Source organism: Panthera pardus, unplaced genomic scaffold (genome assembly GCF_024362965.1).
Source record: "Panthera pardus isolate Hobbes unplaced genomic scaffold, ASM2436296v1 HiC_scaffold_20, whole genome shotgun sequence".
Classification (NCBI taxonomy): domain Eukaryota; kingdom Metazoa; phylum Chordata; class Mammalia; order Carnivora; family Felidae; genus Panthera; species Panthera pardus.
Window position 1 is genome coordinate 14,314,965 of NW_026526766.1, and position 19,892 is coordinate 14,334,856.

Here is a 19,892-nt window from a genome sequence, read left to right on the forward strand (position 1 = left end):
ACAAAGGGGAGCCACTAAGCAGGTGAGTGACCCCATATTATTTACATATACACAAATTATATTATATTACTTATCTCATTTAATCGTCTCAAGAGATCTCCAGGTAATTGGTACTTGAAAACAAAGAAGGAAAAACACTAAAAAGTTATAGGTTGGATCCAGAGGTCACTGACCAAAACACTACGCAGAGCCTGAAACCTGAATCTTCAAACTCCCAAGTCCAGCGTCATGTTCCAGCCGCAGCTGAGCACAAAGTAGAAACAATGGCCAGGATGAGAATAGGGGTGTGATGTGGTGTTTCTTTGTGCACATTCTGGGTACATGACAGAGGAATTGGGAATGAATGTCATAGAGGGATGTATATCTTTCTTTCTTTTAAAAAAATGTTTAATTCCAGAAGAGTTAACACACAGCGTTATATTAGTTTCAGGTATACAACATAGCGATTCAACAATTCTGTATATTACTCAATGCTCATCAGGATAAATGTGCTCTTTAACCCCCATCACCTAATCACCCATCCCCCCACCCACCTCCCCTCTGAGAAGCACCAGTTTGTCCTCTGTATTTAAGCGTCTGGTTTTTTGTTTCCCTTTTCTTTCCCTTTCTTTCTTTTTTTTTTTGTTTTTTTAAAAATTTTTTTAATGTTTATTTATTTTTGAGAGAGACAGACAGAGACAGAGCACAAGCGGGAAAGGAGCAGAGAGAGAGGGAAACACGGAATCCGAAGCAGGCTCCAGGCTCTGAGCTGTCAGCACAGAGCCTGACGCAGGGCTTGAACTCCCAGATTGTGAGATCATGACCTGAGCCGAAGCGGGAGGCTCAACCGGCTGAGCCATCCAGGTGCCCCACTTTATTTTGTTTTTAAATTCCACATATGAGTGAAATCATATGGTATTTGTTTTCCTTTGATTTATTTCACCTAGCATTATACCAGATCCATCCATGTTGTTGCAAATGGTATGATTCCATTCTTTATTATGACTAATATTCCATTGTGTGTGTGTGTGTGTGTGTGTGTGTGTGTGTGTGTATCACATCTTCTTTATCCATTCATCGATTGATGGGCACTTTGGTTATTGTAAATAATGTTGCAATAAACTTAGGCGTGCATACATCTTTTCAAATTAGTGTTTCATTTGTTTTTTTTAAGTTAATTAATTTTTATTTTTAAAATTTTCTAAATGAAATTAATTATCAAATTGGTTTCCATACAACACCCAGTGCTCATCCCAACAGGTGCCCTCCTCAATGCCCATCAACCACTTCCCCCTCCCCCCCCAACCCCCATCAACCCTCACTTTATTCTTAGTATTTAAGAGTCTCTTATGGTTTGCCTCCTTCCCTCTCTGTAACTTTTTTCTTTCCCCCTTCTCCTCCCCCTTGGTCTTCTGTTGAGTTTCTCAGGATCCACATATGAGTGTAAACATATGGTATCTGTCTTTCTCTACCTGACTTATTTTATTTAGCATAACACTCTCCAGTTCCATCCACATTGCTACAAGTGGCCAGATTTCATTCTTTCTCATTGCCAAGTAGTATTCCATTGTGTATATAAACCACATCTTCTTTATCCATTCATCAGTTGATGGACATTTAGGCTCTTTCCATCATTTGGCTATTATTGAAAGTGCTGCTATAAACATTGGGGTACAAGTGCCCCTATGCATCAGCACTCCTGTATCCCTTGGATAAATTCCTAGCAGTGCTATTGCTGGGTCATAGGGTAGATCTATTTTTAATTTTTTGAGGAACCTCCACACTGTTTTCCAGAGTGGCTGCACCAGTTTGCATTCCCACCAACAGTGCAAGAGGGTTCCCGTTTTTCCACATCCTCGCCAGCATCTATAGTCTCCCAATCTGTTCATTTTAGCCACTCTGACTGGTGTGAGGTGATATCTCAGTGTGGTTTTGATTTCTGTTTCCCTGATGAGGAGAGACATTGAGCATCTTTTCATGTGCCTGTTGGCCATCTGGATGTCTTCTTTAGAGAAGTGTCTATTCATGTCTTCTGCCCATTTCTTCACTGGATTATTTGATTTTTTGGGTGTGGAGTTTGGTGAGTTCTTTATAGATTTTGGATACTAACCCTTTATCTGATATGTCATTTGGAAATATCTTTTCCCATTCCATCGGTTGCCTTTTAGTTTTGTTGATTGTTTCCTTTGCAGTGCAGAAGCTTTTTATCTTGATGAGGTCCCAATAGTTCATTTTTGGTTTTAATTCCCTTGCCTTTGGAAATGTGTCAAGTAAGAAATTGCTGCAGCTGAGGTCAGAGAGGTTTTTTCCTGCTTTCTCTTCTAGGGTTTTGATGGGTTTTCAGTAATTTTGAGTTTATTTTTTGTGAATGGTGTAAGAAAGCGGTTTAGTTTCATTCTTCTGCATGTTGCTGTCTAGTTATCCCAGCACCATTTGTTAAAGAGACTGTCTTTTTCCATTGGATATTCTTTCCTGCTTTGTCAAAGATGAGTTGGCCATACATTTGTGGGCCCAATTCTGGAGTCTTTATTCTATTCCATTGGTTTATGTGTCTGTTTTTGTGCCAATACCATGCTGTCTTGATGATTACAGCTTTGTAGTAGAGGCTAAAGTCCGGGATTGTGATGCCTCCCACTTTGGTCTTCTTCTTCAAAATTACTTTGGCTATTCGGGGCCTTTTGTGGTTCCATATGAATTTTAGGATGGCTTGTTCTACTTTTGAGAAGAATGCTGGTGCAATTTTGATTGGGATTGCATTGAATGTGTAGATAGCTTTGGGTAGTATTGACATTTTAACAATATTTATTCTTCCAATCCATGAGTATGGAATGTTTTTCCATTTCTTTGTATCTTCTTCCATTTCCTTCATAAGGTTTCTATAGTTTTCAGCATACAGATCTTTTACATCTTTGGTTAGGTTTATTCCTAGGTATTTTATGATTCTTGGTGAGATTGTGAATGAAATCAGTTTCTTTGTCTTTCTGTTGCTTCATTATTAGTGTATAAGAATGCAACTGATTCCTGTACATTCATTTTGCATCCTGTGACTTTGCTGAATTCATGTATCAGTTCTAGCAGATTTTGGTGGAGTCTTTCGGGTTTTCCATGTATAATGTCATGTCATCTGCAAAAAGTGAAAGCTTGACTTCATCTTTGCCAATTTTGATGCCTTTGATTTCCTTTTGTTGTCTGATTGCTGATGCTAGAACTTCCAACACTATATTAAACAACAGCGGTGAGAGTGGACATCCCTGTTGTGTTCCTGATCTCAGGGGGAAAGCTCTCAGTTTTTCCCCATTGAGGATGATATTAGCTGTGGGCTTTTCATAAACGGCTTTTATGATGTTTAAGTATGTTCCTTTCTATCCCGACATTCTTGAGGGTTTTTATTAAGAAAGGATGCTGAATTTTGTCAGATGCTTTTTCTGCATCGATTGACGGGATCATATGGTTCTTATCTTTTCTTTTATTAATGTGATATATCACACTGATTGATTTGCAAATATTGAACCAGCCCTGCAGCCCAGGAATGAATCCCACTGGATCGTGGTGAATAATTCTTTTTATATGCTGTTGAATTCGATTTGCTAGTATCTTGTTGAGAATTTTTGCATTCATATTCATCAGGGATATTGGCCTCTAGTTCTCTTTTTTGCTGGGTCTCTGTCTAGTTTGGGAACCAAAGTAATGCTGGTTTCATAGAATGAGTCTGGAAGCTTTCCTTCCCTTTCTATTTTTTGGAACAGCGTGAGAAGGATAGGTATTATCTCTGCTTTAAATGTCTGGTAGAATTCCCCAGGGAAGCCATCTGGTCCTGGACTCTTATTTGTTGGGAGATTTTTGATAACTGATTCAATTTCTTCGCTGGTTATGGGTCTGTTCAAATTTTCTCTTTCTTCCTGTTTGAGTTTTGGGAGTGTGTGGGTGCTTAGGAATTTGTCCATTTCTTCGAGGTTGTCCAGTTTGTTGGCATATAATTTTTCATAGTATTCCCTGATAATTGCTTGTATTTCTGAGGGATTGGCTGTAATAATTCCATTTGCATTCATGATTTTGTCTATTTGGCTCCTCTCCCTTTTCTTTTTGAGAAGCCTGGCTAGAGGTTTATCAATTTGGTTTATTTTTTTCAAAATACCCAGTAGTGGGATTACTGGATCATATGGTAATTCTATTTTTAATTTTTTGAGGAGGAATGTATTTCTTTTTTTTTTTAAAGTGTATTTATTTTTTTTAGTAAACTCTATACCCAACGTGTGATTCGAACCCGTGAGTCACACACTCTTCTGACTGAGCCAGCCAGGCACACCTGGGAATGTTTCTTTTTCTTTTTTAAATAGATTTTTCTTTTATTTTTTTAGGTTTATTATTATTATTATTATTATTATTATTATTATTTTGAGAGAGAAAGATAGAGCATGAGAAGTTGAAGGGCAGAGAGAAAGGGAGAGAGAATCCCAAGCAGGTTCTGCACCTTCAGTGCAGAGCCCGATGCAGGGCTCAAACTCACAAACCATGAAATCATGACCTCAGCTGAAATCAAGAGTTGGATGCCCGACTGACTGAGCCACCCAGGCACCCCGGGAATGTGTTTTTCTTAGTGGGCTAGTATATGAAGCAAAAGTGCACCTTGCTTTGGAAGAGGTTAACAGTTTCTGGGAGATAGAGGAACTAGTTCCAGAGAGGCTGACCTCAGGATTTTCAGAGTTCCGTAGAATTAAAGAGTAATAGTGACATTGCAGTAGCTCAATTTTATGGAACACTTACTAGGTGCCAGGCACTGCTCTAAATGCTTACACACACACACACACACACACACACACACACACACACACACACACCAATTACAGGCAGGGGAAAGGGCAGGAACAAAGTTCCTGAGATACTAATAAGCCTGGCATGTTTGATGAATAGGAAGAGGTCAGTGTACTAAGAGCAGTAATGTTTTTTCTCTTCACAGCAAGCCAGCGAAGAAGGTATTGTCATTATCCGAATGTTGCAGATGACGAAACTGAGGCATGGAGAAGTTAATAATTTGCCCAAGATCACTCAACAAGTAAGTGGCAAGAACTCAAGAGCCCACACTTTTTAACCATGACACGCTGCTATTTATTGAGTGCACAATATGTATGGAAACTCTACACAAATTATTTATGACATGTCCCTGAAAGATGGCCATTATTAGCCTCCTCCTTTGATAGATAAGAGAAGTGCGGAGACTCTGAGTAATTTCCCCGATGTTGTTCAGTGAGCTGGGACTCAAATCCAGATGTGCCTGATGTCTAAATCCATGCTTTTTGCTTTACATTCTACTACCTCTTAGTATCCCCAAGGAGGAGCCCTCTCAGACTGGACTGAGTAGCTGCTCTTTCCAATCCGAAGAAGTGCGGTGCTCAGAACTGAGCGTTTCAGGTGTTCTTGTTATTAATCCACTGAGACGCTTGGATTGAAAGAAAGTAACTCTGGAGTCTTGCTGAGAGGGGAGTTGGGTCATAAGGCCTAAGGGGCAGGACCCTCCCAGAAGTGATGACTGAGAATGTGATTTTAAAGCCCAAAGCCACAACTTCTCCTACAAGGCAGAGGTAGATAAAGTAACAACCACCAGGGAACTAGACAGGTGCATGAAATGACTTCGAGGGAAGCTCATTCTGTGTGCATTGCACCAGACCTGCTAGTCAGTCTTCTTTTTTTCATGTTTCCTCAATGATCTGACCCATTCGATACTCATTATCTTTCATATCTCCCAAGAGGAGACTTATGGGGACTTTGGTTTTTGGCCTAGAGAAGTCCAGGGTCATGCACGTACACAAGTTCTTCAGGTCTTATTTCTCTGAATACTTTTACATATTCCTCACTAATCTTAAATATCTCTTATGATTATTTCCTAACAGTCAAATTCTTCCAAATGTATTACCAAATGTAATTGTGCATATGTATGTGTTTGTGTGTGTTTGATGTTGAAGGGACTATTTATAATGACTATTATGTTCTCACGTTGGAGTTTTATAGCATTTAATCACCATGAAATTTGTACAAGGAACAACCTTTTGAAATCTAAAGGTCAGTGCCAAGATAATTAACATTTTAGACAATAAGTTTACGGCATAATAGACCTACTGAAATCTTAGTCAAATTGGTTATCTATATTTAATCTTGTTAAGAATTCCTTTAAAGTTTCCACTGCTTATTTTCCTAGGGCTTTCCAGTCTTATGAAAAGAACTGAAATAGAGCTTTAAAACAATCTATTTCAATGAATCCATGTAGTAAATAGGTAGTGTTGCCATGAGTCAGTTATAACAAAACCCAAAACTGTATGAACATTATCAGCCTGTGATTATGAGGGTCTTTTCTATTAAAGAAAGGATTTATGTCCACAGGGCTCAGAATTCATGAGGTTATACTATTTCTATAGATTATTACTTTAATTAACATCCAAGGGTAACCCTGCCAAGTGCAGCCTGGAAGTGAGGGAAGTTAACGGCTTCAGGAACAGCCCTCAACCAATGGGAATAAATGTTCCAGGCCTCCATCCTTCACATGGACAACTCTACTTTTCAGGAGGTACCAGGGGTCAAGTTAGGAGTGACCTTGACAACGCACTCTTAATATTGGCTTTTCTTCCTTCCCTGATTCACTTTCCCCCACTCCTGTTTCCCAGAATCATCTCACAAATAAACAACCTGCCCTCAGTCCAAGTGCTAGTGTCAAGTTCTGCTTTAGGGAAAATCTGAATGAAGACATTTGGTACCAGATCTGGCTCTAGAAAGCAGACCATTGTAATGGGCCTCTTGAAATGTCTTACCTACTGATGTCATGGCTAGTGGTAAGTGGGGTGGTGTTAATCCTTTGCAATGCTATAGCGTCACAATTGCTAAGGCTCTTGGTGTATGCGTTGGGATGAGGTATAAACGAAAGGGAAAGCACTGAGTTGGTCAGAGGCCCAGAACTTGAGTGGTATGGGGCAGTGGTAATTCTAAAGATGGTGGAGTTGGCTGGATGTCTGCCTTGGAATCCCTGAAGGAAAAGAAGAGATGCAAGTCAGCCAACTATTAACTCAAGGGAAGCTGTAAATGCCAGAAGGCTTGCTTGGCAGCATATGTGGAGATCTTGTTTCTTGTAGCTATAGGGCAGCCTGTGCTAACAAGCAGTCTCTCAATTTAATAATAAGGTGGCAGGTCTGCAAAGAATACTAGAATGCACAGCTTCCACCAGTCTCCCATGCTAAAGTCAGGGTTCCAGGGTAAATAAATTTGCAAGGATGTGTCTGAGAACCTTGGAGCCCTCCCCGTATTCCTCTGAACCCACCTAGCTGGCAGAAGCAGTGGTCCTCCTTGCTAGAGGAGAGAGAACAGCCTCCCTTCCCTGGAGACCATGCAAAGCCTTATCTAAGATGGCTGTGTTGCAAGATGATGTTTATTCTCAAGATCTGACACTCTCTGACACTCTCATCCCCACCTTCCACCTCATTGCTTCCAGACCAATAACTAGGGTCAAGTCTCAGCATAACCCAAGAAGGGAGGTTTAATACCTGCTGTGATAGAAATAGATGTTCACCAAAATAATCTCAGGGCATGGCTAGTCTGTACTGTGTAGAACCAAGGAAGCATGTGCAGGAATGGATTTTGACTGTGTTGAGGTGGATGAGGAGGTGGAGGAACAGAATATAGAGCTCGTTAGGGACAGTGAAATGATTCTGGAACACTCTCCCATGACTCAGGATGAAATGTCCTGGCAAAGAAACACGAAGCTGGTTCCAATATCCTTCTGGGTGGCTGCGTGAAGCTTAAACATGATGTAGAAGCATATGGAGGACGGGGTCCCTATGCTCAGAGAGGTGGGCATGCTAGAATAGATTTATTAGATAAGATTGGGGAAGCTGCCTGCTGACTAGATTCTCAAAGAGGGCTCAGAAGGTACCCCTTTTATAAAGGAGATGAGGAATGCACTAGCAAGAGGCACCAGAATCACTGAAAGTGTCAGTCGTGGCTGCCTTTGTAGGCTGGGACTGACGGTAGTAGGTGCCGTTGCAGAAATGATCCTCCTGGTGTCGATGGGAGCAGTAAGATTTCAGAATAACAGAGACCAGTGGCAGCATGTAAGCATCAGGCGCAAGGGAGACATAGATATTATAATGACCAGCAAGAGGAGTGTCAGGCAGAGCGCCTTGACCTGCAAGGATCTGCAGTGATGGTTAATAGACTATGGTGTTCTCGAGGCTGAGACAAATGGGTCACCAACTGGGGAATGCTTGATTACTATAACCAGAAAGAAAATAAGACTTGATGAGCCAAAGAGTGATGTCAGTTTCCACTATAAATGATTTCTCTTCCGGTTTTCATATTTCAGTAGTTCTGACACACAAAGCCTTCTGAAAGGGGGGGTGGGTCCCTGAAGGTAGGCTTCTGCAACCCTCCAGCAAGTAAATACAGTACATATTCCTGTAATTCTTCCCCCCAGTAGAAGTCCACACTGGGGAAGTTTCATATGAGCCCTGTCCATATAGGCGTAGGGTCTGAGCTCAAAATGTTAAAGGCTCCCCATTATATTCCTATTCAATTCAGTTGCATAACCTTTGCAAAAACCAGATGGATGGTTGCAATAAAGGTCGGCTGTATCAACTTAAACAAAGGTAGCCCCAATGATAGCTGCTGTAATATAGGTGGCATCTATTTGTTACAGATCTGCTACTCCATATGTGGCTATTGGAGTATGCCATAAGTGGCTGCTCCCCATATGGGGAATGTAGTTTCTTTTTTCCCCCCAATTCTGTCAGTAACAGATGTCCAAGGTGTTCACAACATAGAGCAGACAGTGATGTACTCACTGGCTTGGACTAAGGTTATATTAACTCTCCTGATAGCTGACACAAAATAATCTCCATGGACCTTGACCCTCTTGATATTTTGCAACATAACATGTTGATCCATTATAGCATTGATATAATATTAATTTGACCTGGTGAACAGAAAGTAGCATATACTGTATATACTTTAGTTAGAGTTATGTTCTCCAAAGGATGAAAGATAAAACGAAAAATATTCAGAGGGCTGCCATATTGGGACAGTTATTAGAGGTCCAATTGCCTGGGGTTTGCTGGGATATCTTCTTTCAGTAGAAAACCAAATTCTAGCACATTGTGCCCTCAGCCACTAAGAGGGAGGCTTAATGCTTATTGGGTCTCTTTGGATTTGGGACATAACCAGTTTTGAGTGGAGAGCAGAACAAGGGAGGACTTTACCGTAGGCTAAGGTTATATAGCAATCTGCCCCAAACTTGTGCTAAATGATCCAGCAGATCCAGTCATGCTAGGATGTATCTGTGCTAGATGTATCTATGTGTATATCTAGTGTTTAGTCTCTGACCTCCTCCACTAGGAGAATTGCAGCACAGATTTACAGGGTTCTGGACATAATCATGCCTTCTGTAGCAGAGAACCACTCACTATAGGAAAAGAGGTTCTGTAAAGACTGAGTAACTGATCATAGTGATGAGAATAGTGTTGCTCACCATGGGCTGGACATCATCATGACCACTGAGTCACAGGAGCTGCCACAATCCATCGTATGATGAAATGGTTCATAAAGGTCACGTCCAAGCAGGTCTAGAGAGTGTCACCTTTGTGACACTAGTGCCTTTTCCTCAATTCATGCACATGATCTCACAGTAGCTTCTAGATGATCCAGTGGTAGGAGAGGAAAATTCTTGTGTCTGGTTCATCAGTGTATTGGAGGAGGAAGAAGATGGACAGTTGTCACACTATATTCATTCAATATTGACTTTCAAGGACAGGCTGAAGGGAATTCTCCCAGTGGACAGAGATACAACTGGTGCACTTGGTTGTTTGCTTTGTAGGGGAGGAGAAGTGGGCAGTGATATGGATACACATAGGTTTCCAGGCAGGGACAGATGGCTTGGTTAGTTAGTCAGGGACATGAAACTAGCAAGATTGGAAGGTTGGAGACATGAAGGTGGACCTATAGGAGTGGGCACAAGGGCATCTGCTCCAGGGGGATGCTCAATAACCAGGTGGACAGGATGACCTACTCAGTGAATAGCAGCCAATATCTCTCCCTGGCCACCCATTGCTTGAGCAAGGAGTTGGCCATACTGGTAGGAATGGAGGCTCTGGCTTTTCCCAAAAGAATGGTCTGCCTCTCACAAGGCAACCTGTTGGCCACTGGCTACTGCCAATGCTGAATTTCCAGCATGTTAGCGTCAGAGAAGGAAATCACACCCTCAGTAGGGTATGCTGTCTGAAGGACATCAGCCAGCTGCTTGGTGGCAGGTTGATTACATTAGGCCTCTTCCACTTTGGAGGTGACACTTCAGACCGTATTCTGCCAGTCTATAGCTGGGACTTGATTCTATTTAAGGAGAAATATAATTCTTTTGAGAGTAGAATCATAAAAAGGATCCATAAAATTCTTTGAGGTATTTCTGGTTTCAGCATAATTACTAACAAACCATTTGGCCTCATTCCCTCCAGTTCTTCCTTTAGTGGACATGAGGTGGGACAGTGGCCCATTACCATTTTTCATGAGAGAGCCTTTATTTAAAAAAAAAAAAAAAAGGTTGTAAATGGCTTCTCCATGAGTAAAAAGTCCTAGTCCCAACTTCTCAGGTTTTTCTGCATATCTAACCCCCCTCTAAATTTCTAGCATCGCTTTCTTACCAGAAGCACATGAGTGTTTGCCTAGTCTTAACAAAAAAGATTCTGACATTTTGAACCATCTTTATAGAAACATTAATTAAAGCAGTGACGGGGCACTTTCTCCCTGCTAGTCGCTAGGCTAGGTGTTTTTAATAAGGTATTTCATTTACTTTCCAGAATAACTGTACCAGGTAAATGTTATAATCACATTGTCGATGAGGACACCAAGGATCAGAGAAGTTAGATAACTTGCCCACAGCTGGCCAGTTGGGCAGCTAGGATGGAATCCACCTGTGGTCTTCAGCAATGTGTAGAAGATTCTCACTTGTTTTTTGAACTTCAGAGTTACATAACCTACTGGACCAATTGATTCGTTATGCTCCAAGCATTACCTTTCCTCTTCTCTTTTTCATCCCCAAGTATTTATTGGACGTCACATCACCTGCACAGGCACTGTTCCAGGTTTTGGCGCATTTACTAGCCACAAAGATCACATGTGTTTTGGTAATGCAAGGCTCTTGCCTCTGCATTCGTTGGTGCAGGACACTGGAAACTAGAGATTACAGCTAGGGCATTTTGGCTTGATGGATGAGGAGAAAGGAGTGCAGGAGGCTGGTTGGCTGGACTAGCAGGGCGCGGTTATACCACTGTTGGCCACCAGATGGCAGAGGCGTCCAGGGCAGCGCAGCCGCAGGGAGGCTCTGGTGCGCTGAGGCCCGGCTCCAGGCTTGAGAGCCAAGGGCCGAAGGGTTTGTTAACACTGTTTTCACCAGGGACGTTCAGTTGCTTAGACAAATATAATCCAGAAAGATAGAGAATAGGATTCTCTGGTGACTTTCTTTTCTTTTCTTTTTTTAAGCTTTATTTATTTTGAGAGAGAGTATGCGTGCACAAGCAGGGCAGGGGCAGAGAGAGAGAGAGAGAGAGAGAGAGGGAGAGAGGGAGAATCCCAAGCAGGCTCTGCCACAGAGCCTGATGCAGGGCTGGAACTCACAAACTGGGAGATCATGACCTGAGCCGAAATCAAGAGCCAGACACTTAACTGACTGAGCCACCCAGTTGTCCCTCTGATGACTTTCAAACAGGCTCATTGGGGTTCTGATGGAGGATTTATGCCCAGAAAATGAAATCTAGAAGAGTATGTGTCTGAGTGTGTGTGTGTGTGTGTGTGTGTGTGTGTGTGTGTGTGTGTTCACGTGTACGCTTGTGTTATGTTTTGGAGGTGGGGGTCATTGGAAGAGATAGTTTCAAAGAAACGATCAACACAGAAAATGAACAAATGAACCAGACAGTAGACTAGATGTGATCAGCAGACAAGATCCAGAAGAAATGATTTGTATCTTAAGGTGAGTTATGGAACGTGAGTGAACTTCGGTTGTGATGAGGTTCTAGAAGGGGATTCTTAGCACTTTTTTTGTTCCCCCAGTGCAACGAACCCATTTGATAGGCTGGTGAAATTTATGGGTCCTGTGGTAGACTATCTTACAAAAATGGCCTCAACCATATCTTGGGTCTCATTTTTTCCCAAAAGCTTATTTCTTTCCCACCAAGTGGTGGAGTCTGTGGACTCTCCCCATGAACCTGCGTGGGTCTTCGTGGCTGCCTCAACTCATAGAGGAGGGTGAAGTGCCACAGGACTTTGCAGATAAGCAATAAAAGGTGGTACAGCTTCTGTCTGGCTTTGTCTCTCGACACTCTGAGCTGCCATTGTAAGAAGTTGGGCAACCCTGAAGCTGCCATGTTCAACCACATGGAAATTCTCTGAAAGAGATTCAGGGCAGGGGTGGCGCGGGGAATTAAAGAGTACATTTATCATGATGAAAAAAATAAACAAAAATTCAAAAAGTTAAAAAAAAAAATTAGAGATTCTGAATGAGCTCTGCCCTGTCCTAGCCCCTGGCTGTTCAGGTCCTCCCAGCCTAGGTGCTAAACACGTAAATGGATCATTCCAGTCCCAGCTACTCTGTATTTCCATGAGACCGCAAGCAGGAATTCCTCAGTGGAGCTGTCAGCCCCAGAACCATGAGAGATAATAATAATAATCAGAGGATCGTTGTTTTAAGCCGTGAAGTTTTGTGGTGATTTGTTACGTAGGAACAGATAACACAAATAGACCCTTTTTCAGAATACTCTTTCCAAATGCTTCAAATAAAATATGTAGGATTACAAAGGACTATTGAAATATGAAATACCCCAATAAATGATAATACATGTGCTTCTTTATTAAGATATTAGTGCTGGATATGATGACTACTCTAATTTCTAAGCGTTGATGAGCATAAGTGATATCTGGAGATAGTCTGCATAACAAAAGTTTTTGTCTGTAAAACAAAAATATGATATAAAAATATCTTACTTTTTTGATAACAAAGTCACAGTTACCTCTATTACTATCGTGACATGCTTGTTTTATTCGTAATAGAAGGAAGTACTCAATTTCAGTTACAGATGAGTGAAAATAAAGGAATCAAGTTATAATTTTTTTTCTCCAAGTTCTTGGATTGCTTTCCTCCACCCCCACACCCATTGGGAACCATCAGCAGTGGGTGCTTGTGAGACTCTCAGGGACTATAAAACAGTCCTGTCTTTTCTGGATGGTGGAATGGAGGCTGTGACATCAAGTCCTTGCCAGAGATCATGTGACTCCTCGGTAGCAGTGTGTTTTCCCAAGCCACTGCTCTGCTCCTTTTCTCTACAGCTGTTTTGTCTTGCATTCCCCTTTCATGGATCTGTTTCTCGCTTTGTACCATGGCCCTTTCTTCTTCCGTGATCCCTCCTCATCATGGAATTAAATGGCGATCTTTAGTTTTTAATTTTTTTAAATGTTCATTCATTTTTGAGAGTGGGTGGGTGGGGAATACAGGATCTAAAGCAGGCTCAGTCCTGACAGCATAGAACTCGATGCAGGAACTGTGAGATCATGCCCTGAGCCAAAGTCAGACACTTAACCGACTGAGCCACCAGCTGCCCCTCCAGACACTCCCATTTTTAGTATTGCTACTTATCCTGCCCTGCTCTTCTTGATGAAAACTTTCAGGGCAGAGAGAAAGGAGTAGGTAGTGAGCATCGATCATGTACCAGATCCTCTGTAAGATCCAGTAAAGTAGATGTCATTGACTTTGTTTTACAAAGAAGGGAATTGAAGTTCAGAAAGTTGGGTAAACGGTTCAGGGTCACGCGATTAGTAAATGGTAGAACTGAAACTTAGAGCCTTGGTATTTTTTAGCTTCAGAGACTCTGCTCTTCTTGTAACATAGACCTTATTCCACTTCACCCCAGGGTTGAAGCTTAGCCACTTTTCATATGCTAAGTCCTAACATGTGTTCCTTTTCTGCAATAACCTGAACCTAGCCTTAAGCCTTTATACATTGCTTTCTCATTTCTTGCTGAACCACATTTGATGAATGTCTTTCTAAAAGTTATCTTCTCTTTTCTTATTCTTTATACTGACCTTATTTTTTGACCTAGATGCTGGGTGCACGAATCTATCCCCAGCTATTATTTCCCCCTTGAGCTTCAAATCCATATGCCCAAACGCCTAGTGCCATTTTCATAGGTGAATGCAACTGAAAATTCAATAAGCTGGACTCTCTCTTGGCCTTCCTTCCCACTGTCTTTTTCTACAGACCACCTCCGTCACTGTGGCAGATTCTGTGGAAGGGCTCTTTTGGAACATCTCTTCCAGCCTCTATTAAGTGGACTTCTCCAATGCAGAAGTTGGGCCATTCTTTCTCTTCTCTTCTACCACGAAATTTCCCAGGGTCCCAGGGTTCAGACCTACACTCATTCCTCAAGTGGTCTCGTCCAGGTCAAAGGTATTTAATAACGTATTTTTGCTGATGAACCTCAAATTTCTGTCTCTCCAGCCAGACCTCTCTCTTGAGTTCAGACTTGCATATTTGACCGCATGTGAGCATCTCCATAGGGGTGTCTAATCAGCATCTCAAGCTTAATATATCCAGAGGAGAACATTGAGGTTCCTGCTGCCTATAAATGCTCACCTTCCACGTCGTAGATGACTTACCTTCTATCTCTTTCAGGTCTCCGCTTAGAGATGGCTTGCTCTACCCATCCTGTATAAAACAGAGCATGTAGGGGCGCCTGGGTGGCTCAGTCGGTTGAGCGGTAGAACTTCGGCTCAGGTCATGATCTCGCGGTCTGTGAGTTCGAGCCCCGCGTCGGACTCTGTGCTGACAGCTCAGAGCCTAGAGCCTGTTTCAGATTCTGTGTCTCCCTCTCTCTGACCCTCCCCCGTTCATGCTCTGTCTCTCTCTGTCTCAAAAATAAATAAACGTTAAAAAAAATTAAAATAAATAACATAAAATAAAATAGAGCATATATCATCACCTTAACCCATCTAACTTTATTTCCATGGTATTTGCTTGACATCAAGTTATGAGACATTAGGCTATTTATTGCTTGTTCCACTACAACGTAAGATCCACTACAAGGTAAGCTGTCTAAAAGCAGGAACTTGTCCACTGGTGTATCCCTCGAACCTGGAAGGCTTCCTGCACTTACTAAGTGCAAGAAATACTTCTTCTTAGATGCCCCCTGCCACTTACCTATTGTAGGCACACCATCATCTCTCACCTGGCTTGCAGCAAAAGCCTAAATGCTCTCCTAGCCTCTAGTTCCACTTATTTTCCAAACTGAAGCCACTTTGACTTTCCTAAAGTGAAAAGCTGTTCATCCACTACCCTTAGGCTTTTCTGGGGGAGATTCTGTGTTCTTCAGGACTCTGGATCTCAAGCAACAGAAACCTCCAATCTCCCAGCTGTTCTGGTTGATTCCCCACCGTTCAGATTTTGGCTTAGTCATACTTGCTTTGACAGCCTTTTGTGACCATCATTGGGGTGGGTACCTTCCTTTTGAACTCCATATATCATCCTGTAATTATTAATATTTCAGACCTACTATATTATATGACAAGTGCCTATTTTTGTGATTTCTTCCCGCATACTGGAAGTAACTGCGTGAACATCTAAATTACTCACTGATGTATCCTCATCACCTCCACTGTACCTGACATGTAGGAATTGCTCGGTAAATATTTATCAAATTAAAGAGTCCTCTGTGCTTCCCATTCCTACCGTCACTGACTACTAGTTCTTGCTGTCTCTTCTCTCTGCATAATCAGAGCTGTTACTCTACCTGGCCACTATGCTATTGCCCCAGGGCTCTGAAATCTACAGTGTGTCAATTTTTTTTAAATGTTTTTATTTATTTTTGAGACAGAGAGAGACAGAGCATGAGCAGAGAAGGGGCAGAGAGAGGGAGACACAGAATCTGAAGCAGGCTCCAGGCTCTGAGCTGTCAGCACAGAGCCCGATGTGGGGCTCGAACTCACACACTGCGAGAACATGACCTGAGCCCAAGTCGGACGCTCAACTGACTGAGCCACCCAGGCGCCCGGCAGTGTGTCAATTTTAAAAATGATTGTGCAATTAATCCAACAGCACATGCATGTAGGATCACTGAGCTTAATACCTAGTTAGCAGGGGCGCCTGGGTGGCTCAGTCGGTTAAGCGTCCGACTTCAGCTCAGGTCACGATCTCGCGTGAGTCCGAGCCCCGCGTCGGGCTCTGGGCTGATGGCTCAGAGCCTGGAGCCTGCTTCCGATTCTGTGTCTCCCTCTCTCTCTGCCCCTCCCCCGTTCATGCTCTGTCTCTCTCTGTCTCAAAAATAAATAAACATTAAAAAAAAAATTAAAAAAAAAAAACCTAGTTAGCAAGAATTAGTTGAAACAGGAAACCACCAGATGGTAAGTATTATCAATAACACCAATATAGGAGCCAAGACATGAATTCCAAAGTTAATTTGAGGGCATATTTTGTGCTTGCCCTGGCACCAAAATTGCTAGCTATGGCTCTATCTGGAAGTTCCTTTCTACACAATAATTTCTGATGGCAGATCTCTTGACTTTATTCACTGTCTGTGGGCCCGAGAAGGTAGAAAATACACTCACACCACCAAGTTATGGGAAGGATAGATTATGGGGCTGCCTTTCTGGATCTGTCCTGTTAATTGGAGTGTTAGGATTTGAGGTGCCACCAAAAGAGGTTACAGCATGACTTACCAGTGGTGGTCTGCAAAGATCAATGAAATGCAAGATAGAAATGTGTCCACCAGCGAGTACAGCCACCTCTAGTGCCTTTAGTTCTAGGACCTTCAGAAATATGAGTTGGTGCCTTAGAGGGAGAATGTTTACTCTTCTGGACAATCAGTCAGTGCTGCAATGGCCCCCGATCTCCCCAAGGATGTGGGTGTTTCCCATGTCTCCAGCATTCAGTTTTAGCCAGAAAAGTATCAGCACATGGAGTCCTCTACTGAAGAAAATTAAAACAAACAAAAAAAGATGACTGCCTGTGGACATAGCGTGCAACATTCAGGGCTCTGGATTTTTCCCATTGTCATCTAATGAAATTTTTCTTTCTGTCCAAAGTCCTGAGTCAGACTCAGAGTTGCTTTGGAAACTCAAGAGGTCAGTCATCAACCATCCCATTTCCTTCTATTTCTTCACTCTTATGCTTCTTTCAGAGACCCCCAAGTCTTGTGTCTCATACAGCTGTGCCAAGGAGTCAGTTGTATCATCACGCTGGCTCAGCTTCTTGTCTGCTTCTATGGCTCCCCCGGGGCCTGGCATTTGTGATGGAGAGAAGATCACATAGTACATCACACCACAAGCCTCCCCCCCCCCCCCCCCCCGCCACCTATGAGCTATGGGGCCTCAGACTCCTCATCAGTATACTGGGGAAGACAGCAGTGGCCATCTCACTTATAAAGTGTTCTCACAGGAACTTCTGAAAATCTTGAAACTGAGTGCCAGCAGGACAAAACATCCTATCCCTCCTCTGCTAATGGAATAAATTCCGTCTCTTCCCTGCCACATCTTCCATATGCCCCCAGTTGATTGATTGCAAAGGCTTTTCTCATAAGTAAATTATGGGGCATTCACCACTGAAGCTTCTTTTTCAGTTGCAGGAAAGAATGTTATTAACAAGGAAGCCAACCTCGTATTCAGAGGATCAAGCGAGGTCCTCAGATCCATTGACCCCTCAGTCTGATGTCTTATAAACTGATAAAAATCAGGCTATCACTTTGTCTTTAGGTGTGAGGGATAAGCAAAGAATAAACTTTTATCTTGAATGGATAGAGGCTTGAGTGGGAGGCGTAGGCTGGAAAGATGTGATCACATGTCTATAGGCCATCTGTGTGTTTCAAGGGAAATCATGACTGAGAAATTGTTAGGATGAAAGGGACATAATAGGACACTGAGATACCTCTCTTGAAATCAGATTCATGTAAACCAAGTGTTGGGTGTGTAAACCTTGGGCGGAGGGGAGACACCATATCATCCTGTGCGTGATCAAATGTATTTGTTTCCCATGACAAATACTATAACAAATCATGTAAAAAGAAAGCAGATGTTCTGTAACTGTGTATAGTGTTGGATGTTAAGGTACATGTATGGTGGTGATCATTTTGTAATACACACAAATATAAAATAATTATGTTTCACACCTAAAATGAATATGTTACATGTCACTTATCTCTAAAATTTTTTTTAACAATTATTTATTATTGAGAGACCGAGAGACACAGAGTGTGAGCAGGGGAGGGGTAGGGAGAGGGGGAGACACAGAATCCGAAGCAGGCTCCAGGCTCTGAGCTGTCAGCACATAGCCCGACAAGGAGCTCAAACTCACCAACCATGAGGTCATGACCTGAGCCGAAGTCGGTCACTTAACCAATTGAGCCACCCAGGCACCCCTCTAAAATTTTTTTAAGCAAATTTATCTTACCATTATGGGTGTTAGAGGTTGAAAATGTGTCTGCAGGGCTTTGTTTCTTCTGGAAACTCTAGAGGAGAATCTGTTGTCTTGACTTTTCCAGTTTCTAGAGGTTGCCCACATTCCTTGGCTTGTGACCCCTTTCTCCATGTTCAAAGCCAGCGTGGAGCGTCTGCAAATCCCTCTCTGACCATCCTACTTCCCTGTTATAAAGACCTTGTGATTGCATTGGGCCCACCCAGATAAATCCAGGAGAATCTAATCTCAAAATCTCTAAGCTCATCTACAAAGTCCCCTTTGCCATCATAACATAACATATTCCCAGCTTCCAGGGATTAGAATGTGGGCATCTCTGGAGAGGCATCGTTCAGCATACCACATCAAGGATGTGAAAATTATTTTTGTTCTATGTGACTTTTGGGTCATGTTGGCATGCAGGCAGTCAAGTGCTCCAGTGATGGTCACTGCTTGTCATGACTTCCATTTCTCCTTTAGGTTTCCTGGACTCCACTGTGCTACAGGAGTGCTGACCATGTAACCAGGGTCTGTCTCCTAGACCTTCAGCACCAGAGGAGTCAATGTCAAGTCATAAAGTATGGGGACTTGAAGGGATCTGAGAGATTATGTGATCCAATCCTTTTCATTTTGTATGTGAGGAGGATGAAGTACAGAGACTCCAAGGTGACCTGCCAAGGTCAATGCCCAGTTAGTGGCACAAAAAAAGGGTACCTGCTTCCTTCTTTTCTTCTCGTTACATCACTGGGATTTCAAGTTAAGTTTGGGAAGCTTTATGGAGCTAGTCACCAATTGTCTGAGCTTGTCATTTGTTTCCTCCTGTGACATTGGGTAAATAACATTATGTATAAAAAAACAACTAAAAGTCATGTCTCCATGAAGTTCACCAATCTGTTTAACAATGTGGCTAATGTGTAAAGTGACAGAATAATGGCAAATGAACTTAAATCTTAGGATGAAGAAACTTTTTCTTTAGTTCATAAATATGGTCTAAATCCTTGGGCTTTTTTTTTTTTTATAAATTTTTAAAAAATGTTTATTTATTTTTGGGAGACAGAGACAGAGTGCAGGAGAGGCAGAGCATGAGGGAGACACAGAATCTGAAGCAGGCTCCAGGCTCTGAGCCGTCAGCACAGAGCCCGATGTGGGGCTGGAACCCACAAAGCGTGGGATCAGAACCTGGGCTGAAGTTGGACGCTCAACCGACTGAGCCACCCAGGTGCCCCCGCTGTTTTTTTTTACACTTCTTTTTCTTAAAAGGGTATAGAAGAGCATTTATTGATGGCCAGCTGTATGTGAGATACTGCTTTAGGTTCTGAGGAAAAGACAACAAAGAAGGTTTTGTGGCGATTTATTATTTACCATTTGGATTTCTCAAACTCCTGAAAACACAGAGAAAAACAACTTTAACATTTTAAATGAAGTAACTTGGAGGCAGCTTAAGTAGAGCACTGAG

General features: G+C 42.3%; 1 protein-coding gene across 1 annotated transcript in view; it reads left to right on the forward strand.

The window, feature by feature from the left end:
• The window catches only part of CUNH9orf85 (chromosome unknown C9orf85 homolog), a 125,369-nt gene that overhangs the window by 101,313 nt on the left and 4,164 nt on the right, over positions 1-19,892 (forward strand). Inside the window, exon 3 of the transcript XR_008424147.1 lies at positions 4,937-5,032. The gene's annotated coding sequence lies outside the window, so the exon portion shown is untranslated. The remainder of the gene's footprint in view (positions 1-4,936; positions 5,033-19,892) is intronic.